This window comes from Panthera leo, chromosome B1, assembly GCF_018350215.1.
Source record: "Panthera leo isolate Ple1 chromosome B1, P.leo_Ple1_pat1.1, whole genome shotgun sequence".
Taxonomy (NCBI): Eukaryota; Metazoa; Chordata; class Mammalia; order Carnivora; family Felidae; genus Panthera; species Panthera leo.
Genome location: NC_056682.1, coordinates 124009588 through 124022431, shown reverse-complemented (window position 1 = coordinate 124022431; position 12844 = coordinate 124009588). Strand labels below are relative to the sequence as shown.

The window sequence follows — 12844 nt, the reverse complement described above, 5'->3', positions numbered from 1 at the left end:
ATCCCCATTTTATGCAAGAAAACTGAGATTCAAACATGTTTAAGGATCAGTATCTCATTGAGCTGGGATTACTCATTGGTGTGTTTAGCTTCAAGTGGTTTCTATTACACTGCTTTTCGTTTCTTTTTTTAAAGTTTTTATTTAAATTCCAGTTAGTTAACATATAGAGCAATATTAGTTTTAGGTGTACTGATTCAGCACTTGCATACAACGTCTGGTACTCATCACGAGTGCACTTCTTAATCCCCATCATTTATTTAATCCATCCCCTACTCACTTCCCCTCTGTTAACTATCAGTTTGTTCTCTATAGTTAAGAGTCTGATTCTTGGTTTGCCTCTCTCATTTTTTCCTTTTGCTCATTTGTTTTGTTTCTTAAATTTCACATATGGGTTAAATCATATGATATTTGTCTTTATCTGACTTATTTTACTTAGCATAATACTCTCTGGCTCCATCCATTTCTTTGCAACTGGCAAAATTTCACTTTTTTGTGGCTGAGTAATATTCCATTGTGGAAATGTTTATATTTATATCTACATGTGCATCTTATATATGTGTGTGTGTATTTGTATGTATACCTTGTGTATATATAAAATATTGGCAAATGACATGTCCGATAAAGCATTAGTATCCAAAACATATAAAGAACTTATAAAACTTAACACCCAAAAACAAGTAATCCAATTAAAAAATCAGCAGAGGATATGAATAGACATTTTTCCAAAGAAGACAACGGAAACATGAAAAGATGCTCAACATCACTCATTATCAGGGAAACAAATCAAAACTACAATAATATATCACTTCACACCTGTCAGAATGACTAAAATCAACAACACAAGAAACATGAGGTGTTGGTGAGGATGTGGAGAAAGGAATACTTGTGCACTGTTGGTAGAAATCAAACTCGTGCCACCACTCTGGAAAATGGTATGGAGTTCCTCAAAAACTTATAAATAGTACTACCCTATGATCAAGCATTTGTACTACTAGGTATTTAGAGAAAGAGTACAAGATACTAATTCAAAGGGATACATGCACCCCTATGTTTTTAACAGCATTATCTACAATAGCCAAATTATGGAAACAGCTCCAGTGTCCATGGACAGATGAACAAATGGATAAAGAAGTGAGATGTGTGTGTGTGTGTGTGTGTGTGTGTGTGTGTGTACACATACATGTAGAATAGGTATTAACTCTTCTTTAAATGTTTGGTAGAATTCGCCTGTGAAGCCATATGGTCCTGGAATTTTGTTTTTTGTGAGTTTTATGATTACTGACTCAATTTCTTTTCTGGTTATTAGTCTGGTCAAATTTCTATTTCCTCTTGCTTCTGTTTTAGTAGCTTATATTTTTGTACGAATTTGTCCATATCTTCCAGGTTGTTTAATTTATTGGCATGTAATTCATAATATTCTCTTATAATCGTTTGTATTTTTGTGGTGTTGGTTGTTATTTCTCCTCTCTCATTTGTGATTTTATTTATTTTAGTCCTTTCTCTTTTCTTTTTGGTGAGTCTGGCTAAACGTTTCTCAATTTTAATATTTTTTTTCAAAGATCCAGCTCCTGGTTTCATTGATCTGTTCTATTGATTTTTTAAGTTTCTGTATCATTTATTTCTTCTCTAATCTTTATTATTTTCTTCCTTCTGCTGGCTTTACATTTGTTTCTTGTTCTTGTTCTAGCTCCTTTAGGTGGAAGGTTAGGTTGTTTATTTGAGATTTTTCTTGCTCCTTGAGTAGGCCTGTATTGCTGTATACTTCCATCTCAGAACAGCTTTTGCTGCATCCCAAAGATTTTGTACATTGCATTTTCATTTTCATTTGTTTCCATGTATTTTTTAATTTCTTCTTTAATTTCTGCTTGACCCATTTAATATTTAGTAGCATATTGTTTAACTTCCATGTATTTGTGGTCTTTCCAAAATTTTTCTTGTGCTTGGCTTCTGGTTTCACAGCATTGTGATCAGAAAATGTACATGGTATGGGGTGCCTGGGTGGCTCAGTTAGTTAAGCGTCTGACTTTGGCTTATGACTCATGGGTCATGATCTCTCCATCTGTGAGTTTGAGGCCCGCGTTGGGTTCTGTGCTGACAGCTCTGAGCCTAAAGCATGCTTCGGATTCTGTCTCTGTCTCTGTCTCTGTCTCTGTCTGTCTCTCTCTCTCTCTCTGCCCCTCCCCCACTCACACTCTGTCTCTCTCTCTCCCTCTTAAATAAATAAATAAACATTTTTAAAAAGTACATGGTATGATTTCAATCTTTTTGTATTTGCTAACCTAATATATGGTCTATTCTGGAGAATGTTCCATGTGCACTTGAAAAAAATATGTATTCTGCTGTCTTGGGATAGAATGTTTAAGTATGTTTGTTAAATCCATCTGGTCTAGTGTGTCATTCAAAGCCATTGCGTCCTTGTTGATATTCTGTTTAGATGACCTGTTTTTTGATGTCAGTGGGGTGTTAAAGTCCCCTGCTGTTACTTGTGTTATTATCAATTAGTTCCTTTATGTTTGTTATTAATTGTGTTAGATATTTAGGTGCTTTCATGTTGGGTGCATAAATATTTACAATTGTTCTATCTTTATGAATATAGAATGTCCTTCTTTGTCTCTTTTTAAAGTCTTTGTTTTAAAGTCTAGTTTGTCCAATATAAATATTGCTACTCTGGCTTTCTTTTAACAGCTATTTGCATGATAAGTGTTTCTCCACCCCTCACTTTCAATCTGTAGGTGTCTTTAGGTCTAAAATAAGTCTCTTGGAGGCAGTAGATATATGGATCTTTTGGTTTTAACCATTTGACACCCTGTCTTTTTAAAACAAGTTTTTGTTTTAGAGAGAGAGAGAGTGCAAGCAGGGGAGAGGGGCCGAGGTAGACAGAGAATCTTAAGCAGGCTCCAGAATCAGCATGGTGCCCCACATGAGGCTCAATCTCATGACCTTGGGATCATGACCTGATTCGAAATCAAGAGTCAGATGCTTAACCAACTGAGCCCCCCTGATGCCCTGACCATATGCCTTTTTTTTTAAGTTTATTTATTCTTGAGGGATAGAGAGAGACAGAGCATGAGCAAGGGAAGGGGGGAAGGGCAGAGAGAGAGGAGGAGACCCAGAATCTGAAGCAGGCTGCAGGCTCTGAGCTGTCACCACAGAGCCTGACATGGGGCTTGAACTCACGAACCGCGAGATCATGACCTGAGCCGAAGCCAGATGCCCAACTGACTGAGCCACCCAGGCACCCCGCAACCATATGCCTTTTGATTGGAATTTATATTTACATTTGAAGTAATTATTAATAGATATGTATATATTGCCATTTTATTACTTGTTTTGTCATTGCTTCTGGAGATTTTCTCTGATCCTTTCTTGTCTTCATCATGTTTGTCTCTCCTTTGTACTCTAAGAGTCCCCTTTAATATTTCTTGCAGGGCTGGGTTAGTGGTCACAAACTTCCTTAGGTTTTCTTTTCTGGGAAATTCTTTATCTCTCCTTCTGTTCTGAGACACTCCCTGAAGTACCAGGCTCTGGGCACTACATGACTCTTTTTCATAAGGTCATTGCTTTCAGAAGCAGGAGACATAACTGGCTTTTCTAACACAGAGAAGGAGGCAGAGACTTAGACAAATGCCAAGAGGGAGGAAATTTATTCTTTTTTTCTTCTTTTATTTTATTAATGTTTATTTATTTTTGAGAGAGAGAGACAGAGCACGAGCTGAGAAGGGGCAGAGAGAGACAGAGACACAGAATTTGAAGCAGACTCTAGGTTCTGAGCTGTCAGCACAGAGCCCGATGCAGGGTCTGAACCCACAAACCATGAGATCATGACCTGAGCCAAAGTCGGACACTTAACAAACTGAGCCACCCAGGCATTCCTGAAGGAATTAATTTCATATGCAAGAAAAAGATAAGGCCACAGCCATAGATGTAAGCAAAATAGATGTAAGTAACATGCCTGATGGAGAATTTAAAGCAACAATCATAAGGATACTCACTGGGCTTCAGAAAAGAATGAAGATATCAGTGAGATCCTTACCACAGAGATAAAAGAGTTAAAAAAGAATCATAGATGGACAACACAATAAACAAGATTGGAAACAGGCTTGATGCAAAGAATAATAGGCTGAAAGAAGCATACATACAAACTAGTGACCTGGAAGACAAATTAATGGAAAATAATGAAGCTGAACAAAGGAGGGAAAGATGAATTATGCCACATGAGAATAGACTTAGGGAACTCAGTGACTCCATCAGATGTAATAACATTCATATTATAGGAGTCCCAGAAGAAGAAGAGAGAGAAAAAGGAGCAGAAAATATATTTTTCAAAATAATTGCAGAATATTTCCCTTATCTGCAGAAGGAAACAGACATCTAGATCCAGGAGGGAGAGAACTTTCATCAAAATCAACAAAAGTAGGCCAACACCAAGACATATTGCAATTACATTTGCAAAATATAGTGATAAATAAAAAATCATAAAAGCAGCAAGACAAAAGAAGTCCTTCACTTACAAGGAAAAACCCATAAGGCTAGCTGGATATTTCTCAACAGAAACTTGGCAAACCAGAAAGGAGCGGCATGATGTGTTCAAAGTGCTCAGTGGGAAAAATCTGCAGCCAAGAGTACTCTATCCAGCCAGGCTACCATGCTCCTTTTCATACCTGGGTTTTGTAATAATTAGGAATATGTCATGCAAAATGTAAAGGGTTTTTTTATTGGCTCATATGCTTCAAATGACCAGAGATAAGGCAGGCTTGGCTTACTGCAGTGGAGGGTTGAACTCTGTTCTATGGGGCAGCTCTGCCTGTCGTCTTCCCACACTTCCGTGCTCCACCAGGCTACAAAGTGTCAAGTGTCACATCCAGGCACCATACCATCAGGTAAAAAAGTCACCCAGTGAATAAAAGCCCTGCATTTCATTCTGGTTGGACCAACTCATTTCAAGTGCACTGGACAGTCACTGAGGTGGGGAAGTGTGAGTTATGCTAAATGGCTAAAGCCATCTAGTGTTTCTTTCCTGCTGCCAGAGGTAGAAACTAAATAACTGCTTCCTAGTGGCAAAGGAAAGGAATGGATGCTTTGCACAGAAGGAAACCACTAATTTCCACTACAAGTTTTAGTAAATGTGGAGTGAATTAAATAGAAAAAAATGATTTGTTTCTAAAACTTTCTGTCAGATAACTATTTTTATTTTGGTAAATACTTTTATTTTTAAGTTGCTAACTCTGTTCCCATTATTATTTAGTATTCTTGTGCCATAAACAAACAAATAAATCAGCATAATTGCAAAGTTTAAATTATTGCAGTTTAATTTCTTAAAATTTTCCAAATTCTTGAAGTAAAACAAATATGAAGGTTGAAAAATTATAAATATAGGAAAAGTTTTGGGAAATATTCCTGGAAAAGCAGTTTGAAAATTACCCGATAAGTTAAAAATAAATGAATATTATTTTCATGAGTTTGCGGAATGAACTTTGTGGTTAGTACCCTGGTTACTATTCTTGCACAGAGACAATCATCTTAATATAATCATTACTGATGATGCTAAATTGGGACCGAGCTATTCACAGCAGGCAGCACTAACAAATGAGCAGCCTGACACTCTTTAAAGCATAGGAGAAAGAACCAAATGCTATCATTATGGATCCTTTCTCCATTCCCAAAATACAGACAACATGCCCAGGAAAGTATAAGGAAACCTAGAAGCAGTCACACAAATAGCAAATGGAACACTGTGACAATGAAATATTGCTCAGTACTAGAAAAGAATGGGGTGAATAAACAATTTTCCTTGGCCTATTGCTACCTGACAGAACAGAAGTGAAAGCTGAAGAGCCATCTCTTTTCCTTGTCCTGTAAAACCTACCCGGGCTTAATATAGTTCCAGGAACAGATATTGAGCTCAATAAATATTTGTGGGACTCATAAAAGTACCAATGAGAGCAGTATTAAAAATAGCCACCATTCTCAGATATTTCTTAGTGACTAGAGTATTTATCCTTAAGCAGGTGCTTTCTGTGTTCAAAGTGCCTGGTATTTCAGTTCTGGTATTCTCTCTCCTCAAATTCCCTAAAGGATTTCTTTTTTGTCTCTCCATCAGCATATCTCTTATTACTTCATAAATAAAATAGAATCCATCAATGGGAAAAGTGCCTAGCCATCTACTTCTCTAGTTCTTGTCTGTCCTTGAGAGCACCCATGCTTCCAACTCCCAAAGATCTCACTTTCACTTGGACACTTTGCCCCTTCTGAATTGCTTTATCAATTTTCTCTCTTTTCCAGATATTCTAACTCCACCTCTCTCTTACCTTTCACCATAGAAATATACTCAGTTTTCCTCCTTCCATATTTGTTTTTAAAAATGAACTTTTTCTGATCTCTCAAATTTTTCAAGTTGAGACTGTCTCCCTCCTTCTCTTAGTCACCAAATTGTGTAAAATAAATTGTCCACCCTTGCTTTCCCCATCTCCTCAATCCCGTCTCACCTAAATCAATTACAATTTGATCTCTATCTTCACCATTCTAATAAAGTGACACAAACCTCACAAGAAATCCTGATTTCCAAATTCAGCTGGACCATTTCCACATGGAGGTACACATACCCTAAGTGGACAGGAAACAGTGCACATGGCTATATGAACAGAACATCAGATGTTTGTCCTTCTACACGCTTAGCACAAAGCTGTGCAGAGAAAACGTCTGTTAAATAGAAGCATGCAAGAATTCCCATATGAAAGTGTGTAGACAAAATGTGCAGTGCTCATAATACATTCTTATTTTTTTACATATTCTCCAAGCTTTTACTGCAAATATATGTTGCAAAAAGTACAGCATTTAAATTACAATCTGTTGTGTACTTTCCGTTATACTGCTCTGAATAAATATCTGAAATGCCTTGAGTGCTGAATGCCAAAGATGATTGAAATCCCTCTGAGCCATAAATTTAAAATGTGTTCTCTGTGGTGGTGAAGATTTTGCATTATGTAAAAGATATAATTGGATACTCTATTCTGAAAGAAAGACAGGATAAATATTACAGAACTCTGCATATCTGATTTCCCTCCTTTTAAAAGTAGAAATAAATTGTATCAGCTTACATGAAAGTGGAATATAAAATATAAAATGATACAAGTCAACATCCATTTTGTTTTTTCTCTGATTCAAGTAGCCCCTAATTTAAACATTCAGACCAGCATCGGATTTTTTGTTGTTGCTATTGTTAAATTCAGTCTAGCATCTCACTGAATGAATAAGAATTTCAGTCTGTTGAGTGAGGAATTAGATCTTGAAATTTCAGTCTGCTAAGTCTCTGAAACTCTCACCTGCTACCAATGCCAGATCATAGCAGAGTTATTTTTCAGTAGTTTTCCAAACGGGGTTAGCCAAAGAGATGCGGCTTAAAACCTGTAATTTTCAAGGCTAACAATTTCCCAAACATTTTCCAAGCAGACTAAAGAGAAACAAGCATTTAGAAAAATTATGCTTACTCTATAAAGGCCTTTAGAGAGGGAAAAGTCATATTTTATAAAGGCAAATAATTTCTAAACTAGGAATTTTACATTGCTGGGTAGTTAGCCATCAGGAATTTGTTTACATGGTTTAATTACTACATATCATCACCTATAAGCAGAGTCCTAAGAAGCATATGTTGGATAACAGGAGATAAATCAGTGCAAGAATTAACTTGTCCTGGTCACTGCTACAGCAGCATGCAAGAGTTAACCGGTTAATAATGGGTACTAGGATGGGCTCGTGGAGTTTAAAGTGGTAATGGAGGAGCAGGTAATACAAGAGCAATGGGTGTCATCCTTGCATAGTGGCATTGCTAATCTTCTCTGTAGCATCCCAATTTTACTATATGTGCTGCCAAAGTGAGCATGATACAAGAGGAATGGGAAGTAGATAGAGACATTTTTATACTCATAGTTTTGTCTAGAATCCAGCCTAACTGCCAGGTAAATGAAATTGTGTGTGTGCACGTGTGTGTTTTTAGGATAAGAAATAATGTTTAAAATCATCCATTTCAAGGAATACTGCCAATCAAATGGAAAGATGACTGACGTGTTTGTTCTATTGGCAGATGGTTTAGATGTTGATTTTGTTCGTGTATAAGCTGTTTGGCTTGGGTGTCTGCATACTGCTTTTTGAAGGTGACTAAAAATCTCTGCACCTGCCAAATCTCATATTTAACATTCAACAGTTGGTGCTGGCAGGAATATCATTCAGAGATAAAAATCTCCATTAGTCATGCTATTTTAGGTGGACTATTACCAAAACCTAAGCAAATAGCAACGTGGATTAACTCAAACTTAAATTCAAGTTCTAATTTTGTCCTTTAAGCCTGCTAAGACATTTAGTCTAATACTCAGCACTTAATCAGCTTTACAAAAGCATCATGGTAACATGAGAAAACAGTGGCGTTTACTACATTTTAATTACCTTAATGACCTGCAAATGTAGAAACATCAGTCCCCAAAATTTGGGGAGCTGCTTATGTTTCATCATATTAAGTAAGCTTTGAAATATATTGCAATAAACTTTTCTGTATTTTTTTTTTAGTTTCTATGTTACATCATAATTGGGTTATTTATTTTGCTCATACCCTTATAGTTAGAGATATCTCATTTGGAAAAGCAAGAAAATGTGCCTTGTAAAAATGTCATGTTGGTAATATCATGCCTCTACCTACTATCATAGACCATTGATTAAAATGTGATAGCCTCTTTTTTAATTAAAGAAGAAATCAGGCATTACTCATTAAAAGTGGATACTATATTAACACAAATATATATTGTATTTTTAAATGTATAACATTTACACAAAAACTATAATATCTCTTAAAGATTTTTACCTGTTTTGTCATACCAGAAAACAATGTTTAGTGTAATAACAGCAGCTATTTCAGATATTAATAGCTACTATGTACCAAGTATGGCACTGAGGGTCAGGGATAAAATAATCAAAAACAAAGTATTTTCTGCTTTGGCAAAGTTTAAGGTCTAACCATTAGTTTAAGAAAACTGTAGGGGCACTAAGTGGCTCAGTCAGTTGAGCATCCAACTCTTGATTTCAGCTCAGGTCATGATCCCAGAGTCGTGGGATTGAACCCCGCATTGAGCTCTGCGCTGAGCATGGAACTTGATTAAGATTTTCTTTTTCTCTCTTTCTCCCTCTGCCCCTCTCCCCAGCTCATGCTCTCTCTCTCTAAGGTAGAAAGAAAAGAAAGAAAGAAAGAAAGAAAGAAAGAAAGAAAGAAAGAAAGAAAGAAAAGAAAAGAAAAGAAAGAAAAAAGTAAAAAATAAAAAATATGTATACAATGATGGACGGAAACCTTTCTTTACCACAGCTGGTCTTCAATGTTAACTCTATTGCCATGCTAGAGAAACAAAATGTCTTAGCATATTGAATTCCATTTTTTAATGATTATATTTTGAAAATAGCAAAACAAAATGTATTGGTTAAAAATACATTTCACTTTTATAATTCTAAAATTCCAGGTTGGTCTACTACTTAATCACTGCCCAAAAAGAAGTGCTAATCAACTTCACTAAAAACAACCTCATTGCTTTTGTTAGATACAAAGCAACACTTGTTTGACTTGTAGCCTAATTTTAAACACATTTTGACTCATTTATTTACTTCTATATATGATTTGCAACCAATTTATCCTGCAGGCCATGCCTGGAAATTACCATGCTCAAGGTTAAATGGTATATAGAGGCCATGCTGGGTTTTGTAATTGCTCTGAGTTTTTAAATTATGCACGATATACTTTCTTTTTTTCCAGGCTGAAATTGCTGTGGCCAGAATCAAGAGGCCTTTTTAATCTCTGAGTTAAAGCAGACTTCAAACTGCCTGATGAGGAAATTTGGGACCAACTTTTCCCAGTGGATATTTCTGAGTAGAAATGGCATAGCTACCCCCCCCAGATCCTTCTAAGGTCCCTCCTCCTGCCTTAGAAATGCTGATCTGCTCCCAGGCCCCATAACAATAAAATGTATGGCTCTGTTCTTCATCAATAACACAAAGTAGTTGTGCTCCCAGCACTTGTTAGGGAACCCAACTACAAATTATTGCCATTCAGTACCCATCAAAACTTTAGTTAAGAGAATAAAGTAGATTCTCTTCTACCTCTTTTTTTAGAAGTTGTCCTTTCTGACGTCAATAATCATACAGTGTAGTATGGGGGCGCTTTGGTGGCTCAGTCAGTTAAGCGTCTGACTTTGGCTCAGGTCATGACCTCGCAGTTCATGGGTTTGAGCCCTGTGTTGGGCTCTGTGCTGACAGCTCAGAGCCTGAAGCCTGCTTTGGATTCTGTGTCTCCCTCTCTCTCTGCCCCTCCCCTGCTCACACTCTGTCTCTGTCTCTCAACAGTGAATAAATGTTAAAAAATTTGAAAACATACATATAGTGTAATATAGAGATACCTAAATTACCATTTCCATTTTCTGTTCTTAGGTTCTGAGGAGCAATTCATGAACACCAGACTTCTTTTGGTTCATATGGCACAGCCTTCTCATAATTCTCCTCCTACCAGTCTGGCTGTCCCTTTCCTGTATGTCATAAATTTGTGTGTATGCCATTCAACTTTAAATGTATACTTTATTCAAGCCTTTCTCCTTCTCCTTTGCATTCATTCTCTCAGGCAAAATGAGATACAAATCCTTATTTCCAACCCTATCTCTTTCAAACTCCTGTTCCAAAATCTAAAATGCTACCCGGATATTTCTAGCCACATGTCCCATTTATAGCCTCAAACACAACATCCTGAATCAAATTATCCATTTTCCCTAAAGCCAAATTCCATTGCCATGCCTCTGACTGCTATCAAGTTACTACCATTCCTTCAAGCTCCTGAAAAAAATAGAAGCATTGTCTGTTTTTCTCTCTCACCTACCATGTAAAACAAGTCAAAGACTTTCTTGTATTTTGGCTTTATGTACAAGTCTCTTCACTCCATTCCCACTGTCATTTCTCCAGTACACATAAGCCTCCGGTTCCTCCATTTATTTGTTCCCATTTCCATACCTGGCTGTGGTACAAAGAACATAGATTTTGGTGTTCATATGAACCTGGGTTGGACAACCTTGTCAAATTTTAAACAGATTACTCAAAACTCAGTCATATCATCTGTAAAATGGAGATTGAAAATAGCTGCCTTACAAGTTTGGTGTGAGGATAACCCGAAATCGTTTATCTGAAGACTTTATCTGAAGACTTATCTGAAGATAGGCCTGCTGTAGCCACTGAGGAAAAATGTACCATCTCAGTGTTGAGAATTACTAAAGAAAATCATTCAGTTCTGTAAATTTGGAGCCACAAGGGGTGGCTAGATTCCCAATAATAATTCATTATTTTTTTTAACCAGCTTCTTCTTGCCCTTTTACTTTCAGAACAATTCTGAACCTTCACCATTCTCCATCAGCCATAGTACCTGTTTTCATTCCGTTTAATCTCAAACATGACTTTTGCCTTCAACCTTTCATGAGACTGCCAGCTATCTCATCTCCCTGCGTTCACACCAGTAACTTTATCTAACTACGCCCCTTTCTCATTCCCTTGCTTCCAGTTTTAGAAACAACAGTTTTCCCTCCCTTTGTTCAATGTCAGCCCTTCCCTCTTTTGATCACTTCCCACACTATCAAATTCAGGAATTTGTTCTATTAATAATACCCCTTCTCTGCTATATCCTAAATATCCATATCTACTTACTCTTTTCCTTAATCATTAAACACATTTGAATCTTCTCATGCTTAAATGTCCCTCTCTGATCCTTAAGATATAAACTTGAGTCACCATCCTGATCCTCTTTTGCTATTCCAGGAAAAATGTTTTTGAAGGAGATTCTTTCTTCACTCTATATACTTATTCAATTCTGTATTTCTTAGCTTACTGGAATCAGACTTGCTTCTCTACCCATCCTTTAACTTAAATTTAGGTGTTCAATCACCTGCCTGTTTTAAAATAGACCCCTCTACTGAATTTACATTTGCCACTCATCCCTTCTTGAATTCTCTCTTCTTTTCGCTTCCATGACTCTCTCCTACTTCTAGAACTGTCTCTTTATAGGATTTCTTCTTTCTTTCTTTCTTTCTTTCTTTCTTTCTTTCTTTCTTTCTTTCTTTCCCTTCCTTCCTTCCTTCCTTCCTTCCTTCCTTCCTTCCTTCCTTCCTTTCTAGAGCATTTGTAGGGAAGGGGCAGAGGAAGAAAGAAAGAAAGAATCTTAAGCATGCTTCACACCCATCACAGAGCCCAACACAGGGCTCATTCTCACCAAAGGTGAGACCATGACCTGAGCTGAAATCAAGAGTCGGATGCATAACCAACTGAGCTACCCACGTGCCCCACTTAATAGTCTTTCATGTGAACTCAGTCTCCTCTGCTTGGTGCTTAGGTGTTGACCTAAGCTACTGTGGAGTGAAATCTCTTGTGTGTTCGTACTTTGAACAATCACTTGTATGCAAGTGATTACCAATTACAGATTACCAATTACCAATTACAGATTTATGTTTTCAGTCTTGAGCTACTCTCTGAGCTCCAGCCCTACACATACAATTCTTGACTCAATTACTCAGCTGTACGTCTTTATTTGACTCTTCCATAGGCACATCAACTTCAACATACTCAAAAGAGAACTTAGCATCTTTTCTCAAGGCCTGTTCCTCCTCTTTCATTCCAAAGTTCAGGTACTGATACTGTCATTGCAATAGTCAGTTGCCCTTGCCAGAAACGAGTTTTTCTCTTTTCACCCCTACATCAAATCAGTGAACTAAGTTACTAAATGATTCTTCAGTTCATAGTGTCTTCTCCATTACTAGCATCAGTGATATTAGTTGGGCCTTTA

At 36.9% G+C, this 12844-nt stretch overlaps 1 non-coding gene across 1 annotated transcript; it reads right to left on the bottom strand.

The window, feature by feature from the left end:
• Positions 1-7774: 7774 nt before the first annotated feature.
• LOC122218811 lies at positions 7775-7879 on the bottom strand. The gene has a single exon (XR_006202130.1). It is a non-coding gene; the product is annotated as a U6 spliceosomal RNA (small nuclear RNA).
• Positions 7880-12844: the final 4965 nt, after the last annotated feature.